The sequence below is a fragment of the Coenobita brevimanus genome, chromosome 49, assembly GCF_032717465.1.
Source record: "Coenobita brevimanus isolate Jiangsu-jjx chromosome 49, ASM3271746v2, whole genome shotgun sequence".
NCBI lineage: Eukaryota > Metazoa > Arthropoda > Malacostraca > Decapoda > Coenobitidae > Coenobita > Coenobita brevimanus.
Window position 1 is genome coordinate 10,091,170 of NC_137002.1, and position 27,053 is coordinate 10,118,222.

Consider the following 27,053-nt stretch of genomic DNA (forward strand, 5'->3'; position numbering starts at 1 on the left):
ACTCCATGCCTTCTTTACCCCTGAACAGTCGTTGACCTTATTCAGAGGTTTTATTCACCCCTGTGTAGAGTACAAATCTCATGTGTGGGTAGGCTCCCCACATACAGCTCTTCTCAACAAGGTGGAGTCAAAGGCTTTTCGTCTCATCAGCTCTCCTCCTCTTACCAGCTCACTTCAACCTTTGCCTCTTTGCTGCACTGTTGCATCTTTGTCCCTTTTCTCTCGCTACTTCAATCGCCATTGCTCCTCATCCCATTTTTGTCGAGGTCTCTGATGCCACAGTTAACCGTTACTGCCATCCTTAGTGTAAGCAACGGGTCAGCCCTGAAACTCTCTTCGTCTGTCTGTATTTTCTTCTGCTTGTAACCCGCAGTCTTTCAAAAGCAGTGTGTCCAGGCATCACGAAATAAATGGATCTTGAATTTGGATCTCTGTCATTTTATTTCTAGTTCGAGGAAACAATCGTGTTGTCTTCTAGCCTTTGTTTCCTTGATCCTTGCATAAAAAAAAAAAAAAAAAAAAAAAAAAAAAAAGACAGATTTGGATATTTTACTACACAACCCTTCCTCAGTATCACTGGTGTAAAGTAAGCACTGACTGTGACCAGACACTGAACCTTGTGGCACTCTGCATGTAATATGCATCCAGCCTGTCTCCTTATCAATTACATTTCTCTGTTCACGTTCTGAGAGCCAATTTTATATCCACTTCAGTGCATTGCCAGTGATACCATGGACTTTTAAGTTTCTCAACAAGCCCTGTATGAGGGTCTTTATTAAATGTTTTCTGGAAATCTAGAGAATTTTCATCAGCAGATTCCAATTTACTGTACATATCATCAGTAACGCTGAAAAAGTCACGGAGATTGGTAAGAACTGAACAGTTACCCGTACATTATTTTGGATATCATGCTGCGAATGTTTAATGAAATATTTGACTTTAAACGTTCAACTAGTTTGTCTACATTTATGATTTCCAACAACCAGCATACTACCGATGTTAAGCTGAGTGAAGAGTAATTTCAGGTTGGGATTTATTACCCTTTCTATAAATCGGAATTACATTGTCCAGTTTCTATCCATTTGTCACAGTGCCAGTCTTCAGTGGTATGGTGAATTCTATAGCAAAATTTTTCAATATTTCATTCTTTACCACCTTTGCTTCTTTTGGGGCTATCTTAGCTGACATAAATGTTTACTGGTCTGCAGTCCATTGATCGTAGTCAGTACATCCCTCTCTCTCTCATTTATTGAATTCACTGATTTTAATACGATTATCCTCACCCATGAGGGAAGACAGAGGAAGTAAAATTACATTTTCCATGGTAAAAAGGGATTCAAAGAAACATTCAGGATTTCGGCAATCTCTGTTTCATGGTTAGTATGTTCTCTGTTTGTAAAAGCTAGTGCGACTGTTACTGGTATTATCTTTTTACTCCTGATGTTCTGTAGTTCCTGATGGGTTGTATTTACTGATGCGTGAAATACATGCGTCAGAGTTTTGCCTGCCTTATTATATTAACTATTTAACTTTATGACAAAGAGTTTTATATTCATGTTTGTCTTCTTGAGTTTTATAATTTTCAATTTGGATGAGGAAATATCTTTATTAGACTGATAGATAGATAAGTATATAGATAGATAGATAGATAGATAGATAGATAGATAGAGAGAGAGAGAGAGAGAGAGAGAGAGAGAGAGAGAGAGAACACCTACAATTAAATTAATAATGTAATGTATAATGTTCAGTATATGTTACGCACTCCAGAAACCTCCATTCCATCACTGTCTTTGCTTGTGTGTGAAGGGAAGAGATATTTTGCATATTCACTACAACATCCCCACATCCACCCTACCCTCCCGTTCCTCTTTCCCTACCCCATCCCCACACCTACCCTACCTCATCCTTCCTCTTTCCCTATGTCATCTCCACACCCACCTTTTCCAGCCCTTCCCCCTCCCTCCTTGTTCCGTGCATTCTCCTCTCCCCTCCCCCAACACCTCCATCCTATCCTACCTACCTTTTACTCCATCTTTTCCTACTTCCCCATACCATTTCCATCCTTCCTTATCTCCCCTTTTCCTCCGTCCTGTCCTGTCTCTCCTATCCCCCTTCTCCACCCTGTCCCACCTCCACCCCTATTCCCCCACCACCTGCCTCCTTCCTTTCTTCCCCCTTCTCTTCCATCAACTCTCTCCTCTCCCTCTCCCCACCATCTACATCCTATCCTTTCTCAGCCCTTTCCTCTCCCATCCCTACACTTCTCTCCCCTCCCCTTCCCCACCACTCATGTCTCCCCTCATCCATTCCCCAACCTCCCTACCTTCTACGACCCATACCTCCCCTCCATCCCTCCGTGCCCCTCTCATCTGCTCTACTTTTTGTTAAGCATCAGATAAGTTTATTGTTTGTAACTACACAGAGTTTCTTAATGCACACAGCTGTAACACTATTTTTAACATTCAGGAAACACTTGGACAATATCGAGTCTCACTCCAACTACATGAAGCTGCTAACGTTATTTTTTAAAGCTTCTTTTGTCTATAGCTGGCTTGTGTTTATCTGATCGAACTAGCCACTCTCACTACTTAAGTAGTCGTGGTTGTTTAATATTAGTTGAGGTTCAGTTCTAAGGTAGGGCTGAGTCTCCTTGGTTACTAGAGAAACATGTCCTCAATATCGAGTGTCAGACCAAGATCTGAGCTGCAAAACAGCTAGGGGTCTTTGTCAGGTGAAAACAAACTCACTCTAGGCTACGTATCGACGATATATTCAACTTAAGATAGGCCTGTCTTAAGGAAATGGCTAATGAATCCTATATTCTTCCTTTTTAAGTTCAAGGATTAAGGAACCAAAGGCCAGGAGTCTGCAAACTGTTCCTTCCAAGAAAAAAAAAAAGACTACAACAGAAGGCCAAATTCAAGACCCGTTCATTTCGAGATGCCTGCACGCACTGCGTTTGAGAGACTGGAGATCATAGGAAGTAGGCAATACAGGCAGAGGGAGACAGGTCTAGAGTTGACCTGTTGCATATATGAAGGACTGGGACTAACGGTTAACTCTTGGTTTAGAGAGCTGGACAGATAGGGGATGGGAGTTTGTTGGTAGTCGGGTGGTATGCACCAGATGTTGAGGTGAAGCGATGCAACCAGACAGTTCAGTGGAGCAGTGACCATTGAAGTAGAGATAGAAAAGAGATATCTAAGCTACTCATCAGAACAGTCTCTCCTGTGCTGAAAAAATATATGAAAATACACTACTCGACAAGAATTTAAGTGGAGAGACAAAAATGGATATCCCAAGGCAATAACGTGGCAATGATATCACACATGATGTTCATTTTGCTCTAGCACGTAAAGTTTTTCTGAACTCATTACCCTCACACTCATCCCTAGAGCAGAGTGGTGCTTCTCTTCACCGCTTTATTCTCGCTCTTTATCCGTCTTTATACATATGCAACGTACCCTATAATACCCGACATATACATTACCAGATGTCTAAATTCGCTGTATAAATTATGTCAATGTATATTCATTATGCTTGATATAACTCTTTCTTTAAATTTATGGGCTGACCATGCCTTGCGGAATTTTGAACGATCCTAATGCTTTCTGTTATATATGTGGGAGTTTCACTCCAAGGAAGCAGAAATGGAAGATCACGTCTCATGTAAAGACAGCCTATCTACATTATTTTGGCGCTAAGACTGGCGACCAAGACAAACGATGGGCGCCTCATATCTGTTCCGTGACTTGTTCCAACTCTCTTCGGGAATGGCTAGCAGGAAGGAAAACAGGGTTGCCTTTCGCAGTTCGCATGGTGTGGAGACAATCTAGTGCCCACACAACAGACTGCTACTTTTGCGTGACAAAAGTTGTGAGACACTCTTCCGAAAACAAAAACTTCTTTTTTAATCCAAATTTACAGCAGGTAACGAGACTAGTGGATTTCAAGGCAGACCTTCCCATTCCCAGGCCACAAACAAATAAATGTGTATTCCAGACTTAAGATAAAGCTGAAGATGGAGAGGCATCTGAAACAGGAGTCCCTGATTCTGACTTCGAATATTGGCCGTCTGGCAAAGTACCCCAACTAGTCACCCAGGGCGAAAATTAACAATGTTGTACATGACCTAAATTTATCAAAACAATAGCCAGAACTACTCGCTTCGAGATTTCAATATTGGAACCTGTCGCATCCAGACACAAAGGTGACAAAGTTCATGAAGCGGCAAAGAAATTTGGAATGTTTTTTCAAGTCGAACGGAGGAGTGTGCTACTGTAGCAATATCGCTACTGTAGCAATATTGCATTTGACTTCCTATAGTCTTTCAATGCAGTCTGGCACAAATCTTGATTTCCAAATAGTTCCCTTACGGTTTTTATCCTTCTATCTGTGCTTTCATCATTAGCTTGCTGTCCTATCACCTACTCCTTTCCTTCTATTCATCAATGGCATTCTAAGCTATACCTGAAATCCTATCAACTCATACACTGGTGACTCCACCCTTCTCCTTTCCATCCGCTTCTCACATCATCCGTCTCAGCAGTCACATCAACAAGCAAGGGATGAGACCATGGCACATTTAATTTCTGGCTCGGTTCATATCTTTGAATGGGGTAAGAGTAAGCCTGCTGTTTCTAATGAATCAAAAACTTAGTTCTTACACCTTTCGTCCTGCCAAAAACTTCCGCTCAATCCCACATCATGTTTAAACATACTTTTTTTTTTTTTTTTTTTTTCCCAGGATTTATCTTGGAAGGATCATAATACTTCTTTTGTTAAATTTACTTCCAAGAGGTAAGTTGTGCTAAGCCAACTCCATGCCTTCTTTACCCCTGAACAGTTGTTGACTATATTCAGAGATTTTATTCGCCCCTGTGTAGAGTACAACTCTAATGTGTGGGGAGGCTCGCCACATACAGCTTTTATCAACAAGGTGGAGTCAAAGGCTTTTCGTCTCATCAACTCTTCTCTAACCAGCTCCCTTCAACCTTTGCCTCTTTCCCGCTGTGTTGTATCTTTGTTCCATTTCTCTTCCTACTTCAATCGGCATTGCTCCTTATCCCATTTTTGTCGAGGTCTCTAATGCCACAGTTAACCCTTACTGCCATCCTTAGTGTATGCAATGGGTCGGCCTTGAAACTGTTATGGTATGTTTGTATTTTGTACTGCCTCTAACTCGCAATCTTTCAAAAGCAGTGTGTCCAGGCATCACGAAATGAATGGATCTTGAATTTGTATCTCTGTCATTTTATTTCAAGTTGGAGGAGACAATCCTGTGGTTTTCTTGCCTTTGGTTCCTTCATTCTTGCACTAAAAAAATATAGCAGATTTGGATATTTTACTACACAAACCTTCCTCAATATCAATGGTGTAAAATAAACACTGACTGTGACCAAACACTGAACCTTGTGGCACTCTGCCTGAATTATTCATCCAGCCTGTCTCCTTGCTATCAGTTACAAACTTCTGTTCACGATCTGAAAGCCAGTTTTATATCCATTTCAGTGCATTGTCAGTGATACCATGGACATCTAAGTTTCTCAACAAGCTCAGTATGAGGATTTTTGTTAAATGTTTTCTGGAAATCTAGGGAGTTTACATCAGCAGATTGCTTTTCATTATACGCATTATCCATAACACTGACAAAGTCAAGGAGAATGGTAAGAACTGAACAGTTACTCTTACAGTATTTAGGAAATGATGTTGCGAGTGTTTAATGAAATACTTGACTTTAAATGTTTAACTAGTTTGTCTCCATTTATGATCTCCAACAACCAGCATAATACCGATGTTAAGCTGATTGGTCAGTAATTTCAGGTTGGGATTTATTACCCTTTCAATAAATCGGAATTTCTGTACATTACCTTGTTTCTGTCCATTTGGCACAGTGCCAGTCCTCAGTGGTATGTTGAAATGTGGAGTGAAATTTGTCGATATTTCATTCTTCACCACCTTTGCTTCTCTTAGCTGACATAAATGTTTTACTGGTATACAGTCCATTCATCGCAGTCAGTACATGTCTTTCTCTCTCTCTCATTTATTAAAAGGTCTTTGATTTTAATACGATCATCCTCACCTACGAAGAGAGACAGAGGAAATAAAACTGCATTTTCTACGGTAAAAAGGGGTTCAAAGAAACATTCAGGATTTCGCCAATCTTTGTTTCATGGTCAGTATGTTCGCTGTAAAAGCTAGTGTGACTCTTACTAGTGTTATCTTTTTACTCCTGATTTACTGTAGCTCTTAATGGGTTGTATTTACTGATGTTTCAGATACATTCTTCAGAGTTTTGCCTGCCTTATTATATAAACTATTTAAATTTATGACAAAGAGTTTCATATTCATGTTTGTCTACTTGACTTTTTTTAGTTTTGAATATAGATGAGGAAATATCTTTGTTATCAGACCGATTGATTATATATATATATATATATATATATATATATATATATATATATATATATATATATATATATATATATATATATATTGTTACGGAACAGAGAGAGATAATGAACACTTCAAGTGAGAATACTAAAATCACTACTGTCCCTCAAAGTTCCAGATTCAAAACAAAAGAGTTAGGTAAAATTACAAGTTAAAGATTAATGCTCAAACTAACAACGAAACATTCAGGACCCATGAGGATAATGTAATGGCAAAAAACAGGTTAAATATATGGTTAACTGCAATAGCCTCTATTAACACGATATTAGCAAGTGTAAATTTATCTAAGTCAGCCCTGATAAAATGAGAAAACCGGATAATGCTCAGTTAATGCAAGATATATTATTACAGATACAAAATATTATTAATAATGGCTGACATCAAAAACTCCACATGAATCACAAAAACCTCACCAGGCCTACAAATTAACACCTTATGCTAAACAGTGAAAGAAAAAAATGTAGTAACACTTATACTCAAATTACACAGCAGCTAGATGGTTGGAGACTTCCTGAGCACTCACAAAAATAATAACAACTGTACAGGGGAGGACAGATATGTGAACAAAATGAGGAGTAGATCTAAGTGGCAATTAATGCAGAGACTGAGCTCATTATTTAGGGGCCGGCAGAGCTCGATACAACTTGTAAGAAGGACGCGCAAATTAAGCCATAGGGGACAAAGAGTTGACACTCCTGCTCTGAACAACAGAAAGAACGACTTACTCTACTATAAGGGAGGAGAAGGGGGTAGTGAGGTAGAACACGGAAACTTGGTCACTATGGAAGCCACGAGGCGAATCGTGATCAAACATGCAGCATACTGTACGTTAGAATTATACAAAGGATGATGAAATCATAGGCTATGTAACAATATATATATATATATATATATATATATATATATATATATATATATATATATATATATATATATATATATATATAATATTCAGGCGTTTGTGTGTCCACTGCAGGACTGGCCTATCCCGACCGAACTGGGGACGATACAGCCAATGTATCTCTACCAAGTTGCTTAGGGTGTCTAGTAGAGATTGTATGTATGGTGAGAAGTGCTTGTAAGTGTAACTGTAGTGCTGGAGTGGCTTTGGATGTGATGTGTGTGTAGTCTGTGAACCAAGTGTGATCTGCTCACAGAAGCCGACTGGGTGGAAGCATACTTTATAGTAAGCGACCCTGGTTCAACCAGAGCTCCCCTTGTATCCGCCAATGCAGTATGTGGCCGGAAGAACACTCCCAAAGTTCATTACCCTGACGGGGCGCGAACCCTCGTTCTTCAGTGCACGAAGACGCACACTTTACCACTGAATCACAGAGGCTCCCCATATATATATATATATATATATATATATATATATATATATATATATATATATATGTGGGGGCTCTCACCATCCACTTACTCGATGTAGTGCTGCTGTCGGGTGTCTGCCCTTTCCTCTTCTCCATCCTTCTTTCCTTCGAACCTCTTCTGTCTTTCCTTCATTCTTTCATTGTCCTTCTGCCTAAGGGTGACTTTACACTCCCTCTTGTCTCTTTCTTTCCTTCATTCTTTCCTCTTCCTTCTGCCTGTGGGTGACTGTACACTGAGTTACAAGCCAAATGGTTTCCTGTACACCAGGAAACCATTTACTACGCTGGGTGGTAACCATATAACCAAATTTTGACGCCTGGCGGTTTAGTGGGTAATTATTGTGCTCCAGTCGGATTGAGCCGGTGAAGATTTATATCCAAGGGATGGTTGAGGTTTATTGCTCACGTAATGCCTCTCAGGGATGAGTGAGGCTGGTCACTCTCATCTTAAATGTCGGGACCAACTGCCTAGCCCCGGTCTTCTACGCTCCTCATGGGACAATGTTGGATTGGATGATGGATGGGTGGATGGACATATACATACATACATACATACATACATATATATATATATATATATATATATATATATATATATATATATATATATATATATATATATATATATATATATATATATATTTATACAGAGAGAGAGAGAGAGAGAGAGAAACACTTCCTATTAAATAATGTAATGTATAATGTTCAGTATATGTTCGGCACTACAGAAATCTCCATTCCATCACAGTCTTTGCTTGTGTGTGAAGGGAAGAGATATTTTGCATATGCCCTACCCCGTCCCCACACCCACACTATCCCCCCATTCCTCTTTCCTTAGCCCATCCTCACAACCCCCCTACCCCCCCTTCACTTTCCCTACTCCATCCCCACACCCACCCTACCCCCCTTCCTCTTTCCCTACTCCATCCCCACACATACCCAACCCCTCCCTTCCTCTTTCCCTACCTATCCCAACACCTACCCTACCCCACCCTTCCTGTTTCCCTACCCATCCCTACACCTTCCATATCCCACCCTTCCTCTTTTCCTACCCATCCCCACACCTACCCTACCTCCCCCCTCTTCTTTCCCTACCCTAACCCCACACCCACCCTACCTCCCCCCTCTTCTTCTTTCCCTACTCCATCCCCACACCTACTCTACCCCTCCCTTCCTCTTTCCCTACCCATCCCCACACCTACCCTACCCCACGCTTCCTCTTTTCCTACCCCATCCCCACACCTACCTTTTCCTGTCCTTCCCCCACGCTTCCTCTTTCCCTACCCCATCCCCACACCTACCTTTTCCTGTCCTTCCCCCACCCTTCTTCTTCCGTGCATTCTCCTCTCCCCTCCCGCAACACCTCCACCCTATCCTACCTACCTTCTCCTCCATCTTTTCCTACTATCCCATACCTTTTCCATCCATCTTTATCTCCCTTTTGCCTCCGTCCTGTACTATCTCTCCTATCCCCCTTCTCCAACCTTTCCTACCTCCTCCCCTATTCCCCCACCATCTGCCTCCTTCCTTGCTTTCACCTTTTCTACCGACAACTCTCTCCTCTCCCTCTCCCCACCATCTACATCCTATCCTTCCTCAACCCTCCCCTCTTGCATCCCTACACTTCTCTCCCCTCCCCTTCCCCACCATTCATGTTTCCCCTCTTCCATTCCCCAACCTCCCCTATACTGCCCATACCTCCCCTCCATCCCTCCGTGCCCTTCCCATCTGCCCTACTTTCTATTCAGCATCAGGTAAGTTTATGGTTTGTAATTACACAGAGTTCCTCAATGCACACATCTGTGACACTATTTTTAACATTCAGGAAACACTTGGATAATACCAAGTCTCACTCGAACTACATGACCCCGCAAACGTCATTTTTTAATGCTTATTTTGTCTATAGCTGGCTTGTATTTATCTGACGGAACTAGCCACTCTCACTACATAAGTCGTCGTGGTTGCTTAAAATTAAATGAGGTTCAGTTTTTAGGTAAGGCTGGGTCTCCTTGGTTACAAGACAAACTTGTCCTTTATTCTGGCCATCAGGCCAAAAAATGAACTGGAAAATAGCTAGGGGTCTTTGTCAGGTGAAAACAAACTCACTCTAGACTACGTATAGAGGATATATTGGACTTAAGATAGGCATATCGAAAGGAAAAGGCTAATGAATCCTATAGTAATCCTTTCTAAGTTCAAGAAATAAGGAATCAATGGCCAAGAGTCCACAAACCGTTCCTTCCTAGAAAAAAAAAAAAAAGACAATACAACAGAAAGCCACATTCAAGATCCGTTCATTTCGAGATGCCTGCACGCACTGCATTTGAAAGACTGGAGATCATAGGAAGTAAGTAATGCAGGCAGAGGGAGACAGTTCCAGAGTTGACCTGTTGCATATATGAAGGACTGGGACTAACGGTTAACTCTTGCATTAGAGATTTGGACAGAAAAGGGATGCGAGTTTCTTGATAGACAAGTGTTACGCACCCGATGTAGAGGTGGAGGGACAGACAGTTCAGTGGAGCAGTGACCATTGAAGTAGCGATAGAAATGAGATATCTAACCTGTTCATCTGAACAGTCTCTCCTGTGCTGATAAAATAATCTGAAAATACACCACTCGACAAGAATTTCAGTTCAGAGACAAAAATGGATATCCCAAGGCAATAACGTGGCATTGCTTTCACACATGATGTTCATTTTGCTCTAGCACGTAAAGTTTTTCTGAACTCATTACCCTCACACTCATCCCTTGAGTACAGTGGTGTTTCTCTTCACGGCTTTATTCGTGCTCTTTATACGACTGTAGCCATATGCCGTGCATAATATCCGACATATACATATACATAGAGCAGCTTGTACAGCACCCTACCCGTATCCCTGACCGCCTTAGAGAGAGCTCCAACATACTTGACCTCTTCCTCACAACTAATCCTTCTGCTTACTCTGTTAATCTTTTCTCTCCGTTGGGCTCCTCCGATCACAACCTTATTACCTTAACCTGTCCTATCACTCCGGTACGGCCTGTGGACCCTCCAGGGAAACGTCGTCTGTGGCATTTTGGAGCCGCAGACTGGGAGGCCCTCGGGCAGTACTTCTTTGATTTTCCCTGGAATGATTATTGCTTCCATGGCCGTGAGCCATCTGAGTGTGCGTTGCGCATTACGGAGGTTATTCTCTCGGGCATGGAAGCATACATTCCTTTCTCATATCCTTTGACTAACGCAAGAAAGCCTTGGTTTAATCACGCTTGTTCTAATGCTGTCCGCAACAAGGAGAGGGCCTACAAAAGGTACCGGAGCCAACCCACCCCTGAATCACATCATCTTTACATTTCTGCTCGGAATCGTGCTAAGTCTGTTCTTCGCTCTACTAAAAATAATTTCATCCATACTAAATGCTCTCAACTCTCCAACTCGAATTCTTCCCGCTCCTTCTGGCACCTTGCCAAAAATCTCTCTAACAACTTTACCTCATCATCCTTCCCTCCTCTTTTCTACTCTGATGGTTCTGTAGCTATTTCTTCTACTGATAAAGCAGATCTCTTCACACAGACTTTCTCCTCCAATTCCACCTTAGACGATTCCGGTGCTGTTCCTCCATCACTTCCCCCCTCTGACTTCCTCATGGCTGACATTAAAATTTCTTCAGTTGATGTATTTTCTGCCATCACTGGCCTCAGTACTAACAAGGCATATGGGCCTGATGGGGTCCCTCCTGTTGTTCTCAAGAACTGTGCTTCTGTGCTTACACCCTGCCTAGGCAAACTCTTTCGCCTTTGTCTGTCAACTTGTACCTTTCCTTCTTGCTGGAAGTTTGCTCTCATTCAGCCAGTCACAAAGAAGGGTGACCACTCCCAACCCTCCAACTATCGTCCAATTGCTTTAACGTCCTGTATTTCAAAAGTTTTCAAGTCAATTCTTAATAGAAAAATTTTAAGGCATCTTTCCTATCACAACCTTCTTTCCGATCGTCAGTATGGGTTCCGTCAGGGACGCTCCAATGGCGATCTTCTTGCCTACCTTTCAGACTGCTGGTCATCCTCCTTTCGGGACTTTGGCGAAAGCTTTGCCATTGCACTTGACATCTCAAAGGCTTTCGATCGAGTCTGGCATAAATCTTTAATTTCCAAACTGCCCTCCTACGGTTTCTATCCTTCTATCTGTGCCTTCATCACTAGCTTCCTTTCTGGTCGTTCTATAGCCGCTGTTGTAGACGGCCATTGTTCTTCTCTTAGATCTATCAACAGTGGTGTTCCTCAGGGCTCTGTCTTATCACCAACTCTCTTCCTTTTATTCATCAATGACCTTCTTAGCTGTACATCTAACCCTATCCACTCATTCGCTGATGACTCCACCCTTCACCTTTCCATTCGGTTCCCGCAACGCCCATCTCAACAGTTACTTCAAGAAACAAGGGATGAGGCTATGGCACACCTAATGTCTGACTTGGCTCGTATCTCTGACTGGGGTAAAAATAATATGGTTGTTTTTAATGCATCTAAGACTCAGTTCTTACACCTATCAACCCGACAAAATCTTCCACAGGTATACCCACTAATGTTTAATAATATTCAGCTTAATCCTGCATCATCCTTGAACATGCTTGGGGTTTCATTTACTCGGGACTTATCTTGGAAAGATCATATTACATCTCTTGTAAAATCTGCTTCCAAGAGATTGGGTGTGCTAAGCCGACTCCGCTCTTTCTTTACCTCTGCACAATTGTTGACTCTATACAGGGGTTTTATCCGCCCCTGTGTGGAGTACAACTCTCATGTGTGGGGAGGCTCCCCACATACAGCTCTTCTCAATAGGGTGGAGTCAAAGGCTTTTCATCTCATTAACTCTCCTCCTCTTACTGACTCCCTTCAACCTCTGTCTCTTCGCCGCACTGTTGCATCTTTATCTCTTTTCTATCGCTACTTTAATGGTCACTGCTCCTCTGAACTGTCTGCTTGCATTCCTCCGCCTCTACGACGGGCGCGTAGCACCCGTCTGGCGGCAAACTCTCATCCCTTTTCTGTCCAACTCTCTAATGCAAGAGTTAACCGTTACTCCCAGTCTTTCATTTATGCAACAGGTCAGCTCTGGAACTGTCTCCCTCTGTCTGTATTTCCTGCTGCCTATGATCTCCAGTCTTTCAAATGCAGTGTGTCCAGGCATCTCAAAATGATCGGATCTTGAATTTGGCTCTATATTGTATTTTGTTTTTCTCTTGGAGGGAACTGTTACTGCGGGCTCATGGCCTTTGGTTCCTTCTTCCTTGCATTAAAAAAAAACAAAAAAAAACAGATGCCTAAATTCGCTGTCTGAATTATGTCAGTGTAAATTCATTATGCATGATATAACTCTTTCTTTAAATTTATGGGCTGACAATGCCTTGCGAAGTTTTGAACGATCCTAATGCTTTCTGTTATATATGTGGAAGTTTCACTCCAAGGAAGCAGAAACGTACGATCACGTCCCATGTAAAGACAGCCTTTCTACATTATTTTGGCGCTAAGACTGGCGACCAAGACAAACGATGGGCTCCTCATATCTGTTCAGTGACTTGTTCCAACTCTTTTCGGGAATGGCTAGCAGGAAGGAAAACAAGGATGCTTCTCGCAGTTTGCATGGTGTGGAGACAACCAAGTGCCCACACAACAGACTACTACTTTTGCATGACAAAAGTTGTGGGACATTCTTCTGAAAACAAAAACAGCTTTTTAAAATCCAAATTTACAGTAGGTAATGAGACCAGTGAATTACACGGCAGACCTTCCCATTCCAAGGCCATCAACAAATAAATGTGTATTCCAGACTTAAGATGAAGCTGAAGATGGAGAGGCATCTGAAACAGGTGTCCCTGATTCGGACTTTCGAATATCAGCCGTCTGGCAAAGTATCCCACCTAGTCACCCATGGCGAAAATTAACGATGTTGTACATGACCTAAATTTATCAAAACAATAGTCAGAACTTCTCGCTTCGAGAATTCAACATTGGAACTTCTTGCATCCAGACACAAACGTGACGAATTTCATGAAGCGGCAACGAAATTTGGAACTTTTTTTCAATTCAGACGGTGGAACATGGTACTCTAGCAATATCGCAATATCGCTACTGTAGCAATATTGCATTTGCCTTCCCATAGGCTTTCAATCGAGTCTGGCAGAAGTCATGATTTCCAAATTGTTCCCTTACGGTTTTTATCCTTCTATCTGTGCTTTCATCATTAGCTTCCTTTCCGATCGTTCTATAGCAGCCCTTGTAGATGGCCAGTGTTGTTCTCCTAGAGCAATCAGTAGTTGTGTTTCTCAGGACCCTGTCCTATCACCTACTCCTTTCCTTCTATTCATCAATGACATTCCAAGCTATACATGAAATTCTATCAACTCGTACACTGATGACTCCATCCTTCACCTTTCCATCCGCTTCTCACATCATCCATCTCAGCAGTCACATCAACAAGCAAGGGATGAGACCATGGCACACTTAATTTCTGGCTCAGTTTATACCTGTGAATGGGGTTAGAGTAAGCTTACTGTTTTTAATGAATTAAAAACTCAGTTCTTACACCTTTCGACCCGTCAAAATCTTCCGCTGGAGTATCTTCTAATTCTTGACACTATCCATCTCAATCCCACATCATGTTTAAACATACTTTGGGTTTATTTTTCTCAGGATTTATCTTGGAAGGATCATATTACTTCTTTTGTTAAATTCACTTCCAAAAGGTAAGGCGTGCTAAGCCAACTCGATTCCTTCTTTACCCCTGAACAGTTGTTGACCATATTCAGAGGTTTTATTCGCCCCTGTGTAGAGTACAACTCTAATGTGTGGGGAGGCTTGCCACATACAGCTCTTATCAACAAGGTGGAGTCAAAGGCTTTTCGTCTCATCAAATCTCCTCCTCTTACCAGCTCCCTTCAACATTTGCCTCTTTATTGCACTGTTGCTTCTTTGTCCCTTTTCTCTCGCTACTTTAATCGCCATTCCTCCTCATCCCATTTTTGTCGAGGTCTCTAATGCCACAGTTAACCGTTACTGCCATCCATCGTGTATGCAACGGGTCGGCCCTGAAACTGTCATGGTATGTTTGTATTTTCTACTGCCTCTAACCCGCGATCTTTCAAAAGCAGTGTGTCCAGGCATCACGAAATGAATGGATCTTTAATTTGGATCTCTGTCATTTTATTTCAAGTTGGAGGAAACAATCCTGTGGTCTCTAGCCTTTGGTTCCTTCATTCTTGCATTAAAAAAATATAGCAGATTTGGATATTTTACTACACAAACCTTCCTCAATATCACTGGTGTAAAGTAAACACTGACTGTGACCAAACACTGAACCTTGTGGCACTCTGCCTGAATTATTCATCCAACCTGTCTCCTTGCTATCAGTTACAAACTTCTGTTCACGATCTGAAAGCCAGTTTTATATCCATTTCAGTGCATTGCCAGTCATACCATGGACATCTAAGTTTCTCAACAAGCTCAGTATGAGGATTTTTGTTAAATGTTTTCTGGAAATCTAGGGAGTTTACATCAGCAGATTGCTTTTCATTGTACGTATCATCCATAACAGTGACAAAGTCAAGGAGAATGGTAAGAACTGAACAGTTACTTGTACAGTATTTTGGAAATCATGTTGCGAGTGTTTAATGAAATACTTGACTTTAAATGTTTAACTAGTTTGTCTCCATTTATGATCTCCAACAACCAGCATAATACCGATGTTAAGCTGATTGGACAGTAATTTCAGGTTGGGATTTATTACCCTTTCTATAAATCGGAGTTACATTACCTTGTTTCTGTCCATTTGTCACAGTGCCAGTCCTCAGTGTATGTTGAGATCTAGAGTGAAATTATTAGATATTTAATTCTTCACCACCTTTCTTCTCTTGAGGCTATCCTATCTGACATAAATCTTTTATTGGTGTGTAGTCCATTGATCGCAGTCAGTACATGCCTCTCTCTCTCATTTATTAAAATGTCACTGATTTTAATACGATTATCCTCACCTACGAAGGAAGATAAAGGAAATAAAACTGCATTTTCTACGGTAAAAAGGGATTCAAAGAAACATTCAGGGTTTCGGCAATCTCTGTCTCATGGTTAGTATGTTCTCTGTTTGTAAAAGCTAGTGCGACTGTTACTCCTGATTTACTGTGGCTCTTGATGGGTTGTATTTACTGATGTTTGAAATACATGCTTCAGTGTTTTGCCTGCCTTATTATATTAACTATTTAACTTTACAACAAAGAGTTTCATATTCATGTGTGTCTTCTTGACTTTTCTTAGTTTTCAATTTAGATGAGGAAATTTCTTTATCAGATTGATATATATATATATATATATATATATATATATATATATATATATATATATATATATATATATATATATATATATATATATATATATACAGGGTGTCCCAGGAGTTAAGTCAAAAACTTTGGGAAATGATAGAGGAGGGAATTCTAAGAGAAAAAATGTTATATGAACATGTGTTCAAATCACAACAGTTACGGAGCTACAGTTACTGATGACATTATGGGCGAATTATGAAGGAGACCATTTTCACCCATAATGTCATCAGTAATTGTAGCTCCGTAACGGTTGAGATTTGGACACATGTTCATATAACATTTTTTCCTTAGAATTCCCTCATCTGTCATTTCCAAAAGTTTTTGACAACTCCAGGGACACATTGTATATATATATATATATATATATATATATACACACACACACATACACACGTTCACACACACACACACACACACACACACACACACACACACATATATATATATATATATATATATATATATATATATATATATATATATATATATATATATATATATGGAAACTAACCACAGGAGAATATATATATATATATATATATATATATATATATATATATATATATATAAACCTATCTTTCAATCTATCTATCTATGTATTTATCTATCGATCCATATAGATGGATAGACAGATAGATATGTCTGTCTGTCTACATATCAATCTCCCTATCTCTCTCTCTCTCTCTCTCTCTCTCTCTCTATTCCCATTGGAGCCCAGTGTCCAGAGTATTGGGCAGAATTTCGAATTTTCAAATCGTAATAAAGTAGGGATCCCCGGGTAGGGACCTATGAGCTTCGCGACTATGAGCCGATAGGCGGAGGGCGGTACGCTTGATATCCTCACTGTGCAGTGCCTCCACCACCAACCCTGGGATCCAATGGGGTATATATATATATATATATATATATATATATATATATATATATATATATATATATATACACACACACAGAAAGAGAGAGAGAGAGAGAGAGAGAGAGAGAGAGAGAGAGAGAGAGAGAGAGAACACCTACTATTAAATAATGCAACACATAATGTCCAGTGTATGTTAGGCACTCCAGAAACCTCCATTCCATCACTGTTTTTGCTTGTGTGTGTAGGGAAGATATTTTGCATATGCCCTACAACATCCCCACACCCACACTACCCCCCGTCCTCTTTCCCTACTGCATCCCGACACCTACCGTACTCCACCCTTCCTCTTTCCCTACCCATCCCTACACCTACCCTACCCCAACCTTCCTCTTTCCCTTCCTCTCCCTACACTACTTTACCACACCTTTCCTCTTTCTCTACCCATCCCCACACCTACCGTACCTCCCTCCTCTTCTTCTTTCCGTACCCTATCCCCACAACTACCCTACCTCACCCTTCCTCTTTCCCTGCTCCATCCCAACACCTACTCTACCCCACCCTTCCACTTTTCCTACACCATCCCAACTCCTACCCTACCTCACCCTTCCTCTTTCCCTACCCCTTCCTCACACCTACCTTCTCCTGCCCTTCCTCCACCCTTCCTCTTCCTTGCATTCTCCTCTCCCCTTCCCCAACACCTCCATCCTATCCTATCTACCTTCTCCTCCATCTTTTCCTACTTCCCCATACCTTTTCCATCCTTCCTTATCTCCCCTTTCCCTCCGTCCGGTCCTATCTCTTCTATCCCCCTTCTCTACCCTATCCCACCTCCCCCCTATTCCAACACCACCTGCCTCCTTCCTTGCCTCTCCTTTCTCTTCCATCAACTATCTCCTCTCCCTCTCCCCACCATCTACATCCTATCCTTCCTCAACCCTCTCCTCTCCCATCCCTACACTTCTCTCCCCTCCCCTTCCCCACCACTCATGTCTCCCCTCCTCCATTCCCCAACATCCCCTCGTTCTACTGCCGATACCCCCTCTCCATCCCTCCGTGTCTCACCCATCTGCCCTACTTTCTATTCAGTGTCAGGTAAGTTTATGGTTTGTAATTACATAGAGTTCCTCAATGCACACATCTGTAACACTATTTTTAACATTCAGGAAACACTTGGATAATACCAAGCCTCACTCCAACCCCATGAAGCCGCTAACGTTATTTTTTAAAGCTTATTTTGTCTATAGCTGGCTTGTGTTTATCTGACGGAACTAGCAACTCTCACAACTTAAGTCGTCGTGGTTGTTTAATATTAGATGAGGTTCAGTTCTTAGGTAGGGCTGAGTCTTCTTGGTTACTAGACAAACATGTCCTTAATTCTGGCTATCAGTCCACGCAAGAAATGAGCTGTAAAATAGCTAGGGGTCTTTGTCAGGTGAAAACAAATTCAGTCTAGGCTACGTATTGAGAATATATTCGACTTAAGATAGGCATATCGTAAGGAAAGGGCTAATGAATCCTGTATCTTTCTTTTTTAAATGCAAAGAATAAGGAACCAAAGGCCAGGAGTCTGCAAACAGTTCCTTCCAAGAAAAAAAAAAGACAATACAACAGAAAGACAAATTCAAGATCCGTTCATTTCGAGATGCCTGCACGCACTGCATTTGAAAGACTGGAGATCATAGGAAGTAAGAAATACAGACAGAGGGAAACAGTTCCAGAGTTGACCTGTTGCATAAATGAAGGACTGGGGCTAACGATTAACTCTTGCATTAGAGAGTATGACAGAAAAGGGATGCGAGTTTTTTACTAGACGGTGTGTTACGCACCCGGTGTAGAGGTGGAGGGATCCAAGCTGAGAGTTCAGTTGAGCAGTGACCATTGAAGTAGGGATAGAAGAGAAATATCTAACTTGTACATCTGAACAGTCTCTCCTGTGCTGAAAAAATAATCTGAAAATACACCACTCGACAAGAATTTCAGTTCAGAGACAAAAATGGATATCCCAAGGAAATAACGTGGCATTACTTTCACGCATGATGTTCATTTTGCTCTAGCATGTAAAGTTTTTCTGAATTTACTACCCTCACACTCATCCTTAGAGTACAGTGGTGCTTCTCTTCACCGCTTTTTCGTACTCTCTATACGTTTTTATACACATCCAGCGCATAATAACCGACATACACATTACCAGATGTTTAAATCCACTGTCTAAATTATGTCAGTGTAAATGGATTATGCTTAATATAACTCTTACTTCGGATTTATGGGCTGACAATGCCTTGCGGATTTTTCAACGATTCTAATGCTTTCTGTTATATATGTGGAAGTTTCACTCCAAGGAAGCGAAGCGGATGATCACTTTCCTTGTGAAGACAGCCTATCTACATTATTTTGGCGCTAAGACTGGCGACCAAGACAAACGATGGGCGTCCCATATCAGTTGCGTGGCTTGTTCCAACTCTCTTCGCAAATGGCTAGTAGGATGGAAAACAGGGATGCCTTTTGCAGTTCCCATGGTGTGTAGAGAACCTAGTGACCACACAACAGATTGCTACTATTACATGACAAAAGTTGTGGGACATTTTTCCAAAAAACAAAACAGCTTTGTCAATCAAAACTCACCGTAGGCAATAAGACCAATGGATTGCACGGCAGACCTTCCCATTCCAAGGCCACCAACAAATGAATGTGTATTCCAGACTTAAGATGCAGCTGAAGATGGAGAGGCATCTGAAACAGCTGCCTCTGAGTCTGACTTCGAATATCAGCCGTCTGGTAAAGTCACCCAGGGCGAACCTTAACGATGTTGTACATGACCTAAATTTACCAAAACGACATTAAGAATTACTCGCTTCGAGATGTCAACAATGGGACTTGTTGCATCCAGACACAAAGGTGACGAGGTTCAGGAAGCGGCAACGAAATTTGGAAGGTTTTTTCAGGCCAGACGGAGGAGTATGCTCTACAGTATAGCAATATCACAATATCAGTACTGTAGCAATATTATATTTGACTTCCCAAAGGCTTTCAATCGAGTCTGGTACAAATCTTTAATTTCCAAATTGTTCCCTTACGGTTTTTATCCTTCTGTCTGTGCTTTCATCATTAGCTTACTTTCCTGCCGTTCTATAGCTGCCCTTGTAGATGGCCAGGTTTCTTCGCCTAGAGCAATCAGTTGTTGTGTTTCCCTGTCCTATCACCTACTCCCTTTTTTCTATTGATCAATGACTTTCTAGCTATACATCAAACCCTATCAACTCATTCACTGATGACTCCACCCTTCACCTTTCCATCCGCTTCTCACATCATCCATCTCAGCAGTCACATCAACAAGCAAGGGATGAGACCATGGCACACTTAATTTCTGGCTCAGTTCATACCTGTGAATGGGGTTAGAGTAAGCTATCTTTATTTAGTGAATTAAAAAGTCAGTTCATACACCTTTCGACCTGTCAAAATCTTCCGCTGAAATATCTTTTAATTCTTGACACTATCCACCTCAATCCCAAATCACGTTTAAACACACCTGGGGTTTATTTTTCTTAGGATTTATCTTTTGTTAAATTTGCTTCTAAGAGGTAAATTGTGCTAAGCCAACTCCATGCCGTCTTTACCCCTGAACAGTTTTGTTGACCTTATTCAGAGGTTTTCTTCACCCCTGTGTAGAGTACAGCTCTCTTATGTGGGTAGGCTCCCCATGTACAGCCCATCTCATCAAGGTGGTGTCAAAGGCTTCTCGTCTCATCAACTCTCCTCCTCTTACTAGCTCCCTTTAACTATTGTCTCTTTGCCGCACCATTGTATCTTTGTTCCTTTTCTCTCGCTACTTCAATCGCCATTGCTCCTCATCCCATTTTTTCGAGGTCTATAATGCAACAGTTAACCGTTACTCCCATCCTTAGTGTATGCAATGGGTCAGCCCTGAAACTGTCTTAGTCAGTCTTTATAGTCTACTGCATGTAACCCGCAATCTTTCAAAAGCAGTGTGTCCAGGCATCATGAAATGTATGGATCTTGAATTTGGATCTGTCATCGTTTTGTTTGTAGTTGGAGTAAACAATGCTTCGGTCCTCTAGGCTTTGGTTCCTTCTTTCTTGCCTTAAAAAAGAATGGGAAATTTGGATATTTTACTACACAAACCTTCCTCAATGTAGCTGGTTTAAAGTAAGCACTGACTGTGACCAAACACTGAACCTTGTAGCACTCTGCCTGTAATATTCATCCAGCCTGTCTCCTTCCTATCAGTTACAACTTTCTGTTCACGTTTTGAAAGCCAGTTTTATATCCACTCCAGTGCATTGCCAGTGATACCATGGACTTCTAAGTTTCTCAACAAGCCCTGTATGAGGATTTTTTTTAAATGTTTTCTGGAAATCTAGGGAGTTTACATCAGCAGATTGCTTTTCATTGTACGTATCATCCATAACACTGACAAAGTCAAGGAGAATGGAAAGAACTGAACTGTTACCCGTACAGTATTTTGGAAATCATGCTGCGAGTGTTTAATGAAATACTTGACTTTAATTGTTTAACTAGTTTGTCTCCATTTATGATCTCCAACAACCAGCATAATACCGATGTTAAGCTGATTGGACAGTAATTTCAGGTTGGGATTTATTACCCTTTCGATGAATCGGAATTACATTACCTTGTTTCTGTCCATTTAGCACAGTGCCAGTCGTTAGTGTTATGTTAAATTCTGGAGTGAAATTTTTCGATATTTCATTCTTTACCACCTTTGCTTCTTTTGGGCCTATCCTGTCTGACTTAAATGTTTTACTGGTATGAAGTCCATTGATCGCAGTCAGTACATGCCTCTCTCTCTCATTTATTAAAAAGTCACTCATTTTAATACGATCATCCACACCTACGAGGGAAGACAGAGGAAGTAAAACTGCATTAACTACGATGAAAATGAGTTCAAAGAAACATTCAGGATTTCGGCAATCTCTGTCTCATGGTAAGTATGTTCTCTGTTTGTAAAAGCTAGTGCGACTGTTACTGGTATAATCTTTTTGCTCCTGGTGTACTGTAGCTTCTGATGGGTTGTATATTTACTGATGCTTGAAATACTTGCGTCAGAGTTTTGCCTGCCTTATTATATTAACTATTTAACTATACGACAAAGAGTTTCATATTCATGTTTGTCTTCTTGACTTTTTTTAGTTTTCAATTTAGATGAGGAAATTTCTTTGTTATCAGATTGATATATATATATATATATATATATATATATATATATATATATATATATATATATATTTATACACACAGAGGGAGAGAGAGAGAGAGAGAGAGAGAGAGAGAGAGAGAGAGAGAGAGAGAGAGAGAGAGAGAGAACACCTACAATTAAATTAATAATGTAATGTATAATGTTCAGTATATGTTACGCACTCCAGAAACCTCCATTCCATCACTGTCTTTGCTTGTGTGTGAAGGGAAGAGATATTTTGCATATTCACTACAACATCCCCACATCCACCCTACCCTCCCGTTCCTCTTTCCCTACCCCATCCCCACGCCTACCCTACCTCCCCCCTCTTCCTATTTCCCTACCCAATCCCCATACCCACCCTACCCTTTCCTCCCTCTTTTCCTACCCAATCCCCATACCCACCCTACCACAATCTTCCTCTTTCCAACCCCATCCCCACATCTACCCTACCCAAACCTTCCTCTTTCCCTACCCCATCCCCACACCTACCCAACCCCACCCTTCCTCTTTCCCTACCCTATCCCCACACCTACACTACCCTACCCCATCTTTTCTCTTTCCCTACCCCATCCCCACACCTACCTTTTCCTCCCCTTCCCCCACCCACCCTCTTCCGTGCATTCTCCTCTCCCCTCCCCCAACACCTCCATCCTATCCTACTTGCCTTCTCCTCCATCTTTTCCTACTTCCCCATATCTTTTCCATCCTTCCTTATCTCCCCTTTGCCTCCGTCCTGTCCTATCTCTCTTATCCCCCTTCTCCACCCTGTCCCACCTCCCCCTCTACTCCCCCACCACCTGCGTCCTTCCTTGCCTCCCCTTTTTTCTCCATCAACTCCCTCCTCTCCCCTCTTCCCAGCACCAACATCCTATCCTTCCTCATCCCTCTCCTCTCCCATTACTACACTTCTCTCCCCTCCCCTTCCCCATGACTCGTGTTTCCCCTCCTCCATTCCACAACCTTCTCTCCTTGTACGGCCCATACCTCCCTTCCATCCCACCGTGTCTCACCCATCTGCCCTACTTTCTATTCAGCGTCAGATAAGTTTATGGTTTGTATATACACAGAGTTCCTCAATGCACACATCTGTAACACTATTTTTAACATTCAGAAACACTTGGATAATACCAAGTCTCACTCCAACCCCATGAAGCCGAAAACGTTATTTTTTACAGCTTATTTTGTCTATAGCTGGCTTGTGTTTATCTGACGGAACTAGCCTCTCTCATAAGTTAAGTCGTCGTGGTTGTTTATTATTAGATGAGGTTCAGTTCTTAGGTAGGGCTGAGTCTCCTTGGTCACTAGACAAACATGTCCTTAATTCTGACTATCAGGCCAAGAACTGAGCTGCAAATGGCGAGGGGTCTTTGTTAGGTGAAAACAAGCTATAGGCTACGTATACACGATGTATTCAACTTAAGATTGGTCTGTTTTAAGAAAGGGGCTAATGTATCCTATATCTAACCCATCCATTTGAATAGTCTCTCCTGTGCTGAAAAAATAATCTGAAAATGATAAGAATAAACTGGGCAGGGGGACATCTTCAAGGAGTGGCATCAATATGGCCTGACGTTTGAGCTGGCCACCCCCCCAAAAGTCCCGCAATCCTCTCCCTATCCCTTGAAAGGAGGATGGTTAACTGTGGAGGAAGGACAGTTTGGGTCTGCAGTCCACCGGGTTCATGTTCAGATGAGCCTGGGGTTGCAACTGCTGCTACTAAGAATATGTCAAAATGCGCGTCTTCGGTACGAAAGGGTTCACCTCTTCAGTCCCATTTCTTATTCTTTATTTCACTCGTGTGATAGTATGGGGGGTGTACTGTTTTCATTGATCTGTGTTTGTGTGTGTGTGTGTGTGTGTGTGTGTGTGTGTGTGTGTGTGTGTGTGTGTGTGTGTAGACAGTGTAACTCAAGCAGTTTTAATCCGACTTTAACCAAATCTAGAGGATGGCTTAAGGGTCAGCCATGAGTCCAGTGATTTGACTATCAAAGCAGTACGTCAAAGTTCTAGGTCAAAGTTCAGGGTCAAAGTTCAGGGTCAAAGTTCAGGGTCAAAGTTTAGGGTCAAAGTTCAGGGCCAAAGGACAAGGTCAAAGTTCAGGGTCAAAGTTCAAGGCCAAAGTTCAGGGTCAAAGGACAATGTCAACTCAAGCAGCTCTAACTCAAATTGAACCAAACTTAGTAGAAGGGTCGAGGGTTAACAAGCATGTAGTGACTCGAGTTTGAAAGTGATCGATGAAAGGTCAAGGTCACAAGGCAAGGTCACTACGAAAGGTTTCCCCTGGGTGAACAGAACTGAGGTAGCAGAATAAAACAAAAGAACACGTATTATGACGTACAGTCGGGGACATGAGCTTATCTAACAATAATTCACATCCTCAACTTGAGCCTTTCCTCTGCTGACTACCACTCCTCAGCTGACAGAGGCTTGGGATGTTTCTTTGCCCTAATATTTCACCTCTTGTGGTTCTCATTTTCCTTTGCTGACCAACATTTCTAAGCTGCGAGAAGTTTGGTATGTTTCTTTATTATTTCACTTTTTGTACTTCTCACTTTTCTCTGCTGGCTTGTCTGCCCTAATATTTCACCTCTTGCACTTCTCAAGTTCCTCTGTTTGTTAATATTGCTAAGCTGCGAGAGGCTTGGTATATTTCTCTAATTTGGTACTTCACGTCTTGTATTTCCATTTTTCTTTATTGGCTAATATTCCTGTTCTGAGAGAAGCTTGGTAGTTTCTCAGCCCTAATACTTCATCTCTTATTTCTCGCATTCCTCTGCTGGTTGTATTACTAGGCTGAGAAAGTCTGGGTATGTTTCTGTATTTCACCTTTTCTGCCTCTCACTTTCCTCGTTTGACTAATATTCCTAAGTTGAGAAATGCCTGGTATGTTTCTCTGACCATAGACGATTCTCCTTGATATGATGCATCAGAGAGGAAAGCGAGAGTCAGGAGTTTCCCAAGCTGAATAAAATCGTCTGGAAGGAGGGAGAAGATACCAAGAGGGTCGTCAGCCACATCCAAGGGTTTCGATGACGATGACAACTGATGCACAATACTACATTCACTTTAACTTGGCGGGGATTTTCGTCCTTTGGCAGCCTGCTTCACATACCTTAATGGCAGAATAAGGGAAAATTACTGCCCTGCGTCCTTGCCATAACACTGCTTCGTCACCAGCCGCCTATTATGCTGTTAATCTTGTTACGGCTCAGCATTCAGCATGGACAGATGGCAGCTTCATCGCACATTAAAGTGATGGGCGGATAAACCCTCTTAAACTTGGGCCCATATTGCCAAAAATAAGAAGAGGAATAGTAGTAGTAGTAGTAGTAGTAGTAGTAGTAGCAGTAGTAGTAGCAGTAGTAGTGGTAGCAGCAGCTGTAGCAGTAGTTGTAGTAGTAGTAATATAGTAGTAGCAGTAGTGGTTGCAGTAGTAGTAGTAGTAGTAGCAGTAGTAGTAGTGGTAGCAGCAGCTGTAGTAGTAGTAATAGTAGTAGTAGCAGTAGTAGTAGTAGTAGTAGTAGTAGTAGTAGTAGTGGTAGTAGCAGTAGTTGTAGCAGCAGCTGTAGTAATAGTAGTAGTAGTAGTAGTAGTAATAGCAGTAGTAACAGTAGTAGTGGTAGCAGCAGCTGTAGTAGTAGTAGTAGTAGTAGTAGTAGTAGTAGCAGCAGCAGTAGTAGCAGTAGCAGTAGTGGTAGCAGCAGCTGTAATATAGTAGTAGTAGTAGTAGGAGCAGTAGTGGTTGCAGTAGTAGTAGTAGTAGTAGTAGTAGCAGTAATAGTAGTAGTAGTAGTAGTAGTAGTAGTGGCAGTAGTAGTAGTAGTAGTAGTAGTAGTAATAATAATAATAATAATAATAATAATCTGGTCTTTCGTTGCTTCAAAGCACCAGTACCTCCGATGCAGTTCAATATCGCTGGAAAACACATTTGCACTCCTTTTACCTGTGTGTTGCGGGGACGGCTCAGGCTGCTGGTGTGGGATGTGGAAGGATTATGGAAATTGTGTGAAACTGCTAATCAGCCATGCATTCTCTCTCTCTCTCTCTCTCTCTCTCTCTCTCTCTCTCTCATGTGTGTGTGTGTGTGTGTGTGTTTGTGTGTGTGGAATGGCGACCGTGGTGGTACTTGACAACTGCGTGGTGAGCGAGGCCTACAGTATATAAAGATAATCGGAGGCCTGCTTGGCCACACTGCCACTTCAGAATCCACGCACGAAGTATACAGCTCGTCTCCTTCTTCGCCTCAAAGCAACTCGGGTAAGCAGCTCTGAAAGTGAGCTGAACACTGAATCTGGGGGACGTCGCTTTTTTAACTTATTCATGCTGGTTCTGGGCGACTTTCTACTTATTTATTTGCGTTGGGTCTCTCGGGTAAAATTTCACGTCCAGCCAAGTATGCGATTTTCGGTTTTCCAATTGTCCGGTATTCATACTTCGTCAAATGAAGGGGAGTTTCCTTCTATGGTATTTTTTCCATAAAGGGATATGTCAATAGTTATTACCAGTAAGAATATATGGGAAACAAGTAACGCCAAGATGGCGCCTCCCTCCCGATCATCATCAGTCAGTACACTGCAGGACGAAGGCCTCTCCCATCTTTTTTCCACTGACCTTTTAGATGTCAACCAGTTCCATCCAATTCCAACGATTCTGCGAATCATCTCACCTTTTCATCCTCTGTCTGCCTCTTCCTCTCAATCCATTTCTAAGCTGCCCCATCCATTTATGTCTTTTACCGTTTTCTTCCTCTACTTTTGTCTTCCTTACCCAAGAGGCTCTCTTTATCTCTCCATGTCACCCCTACC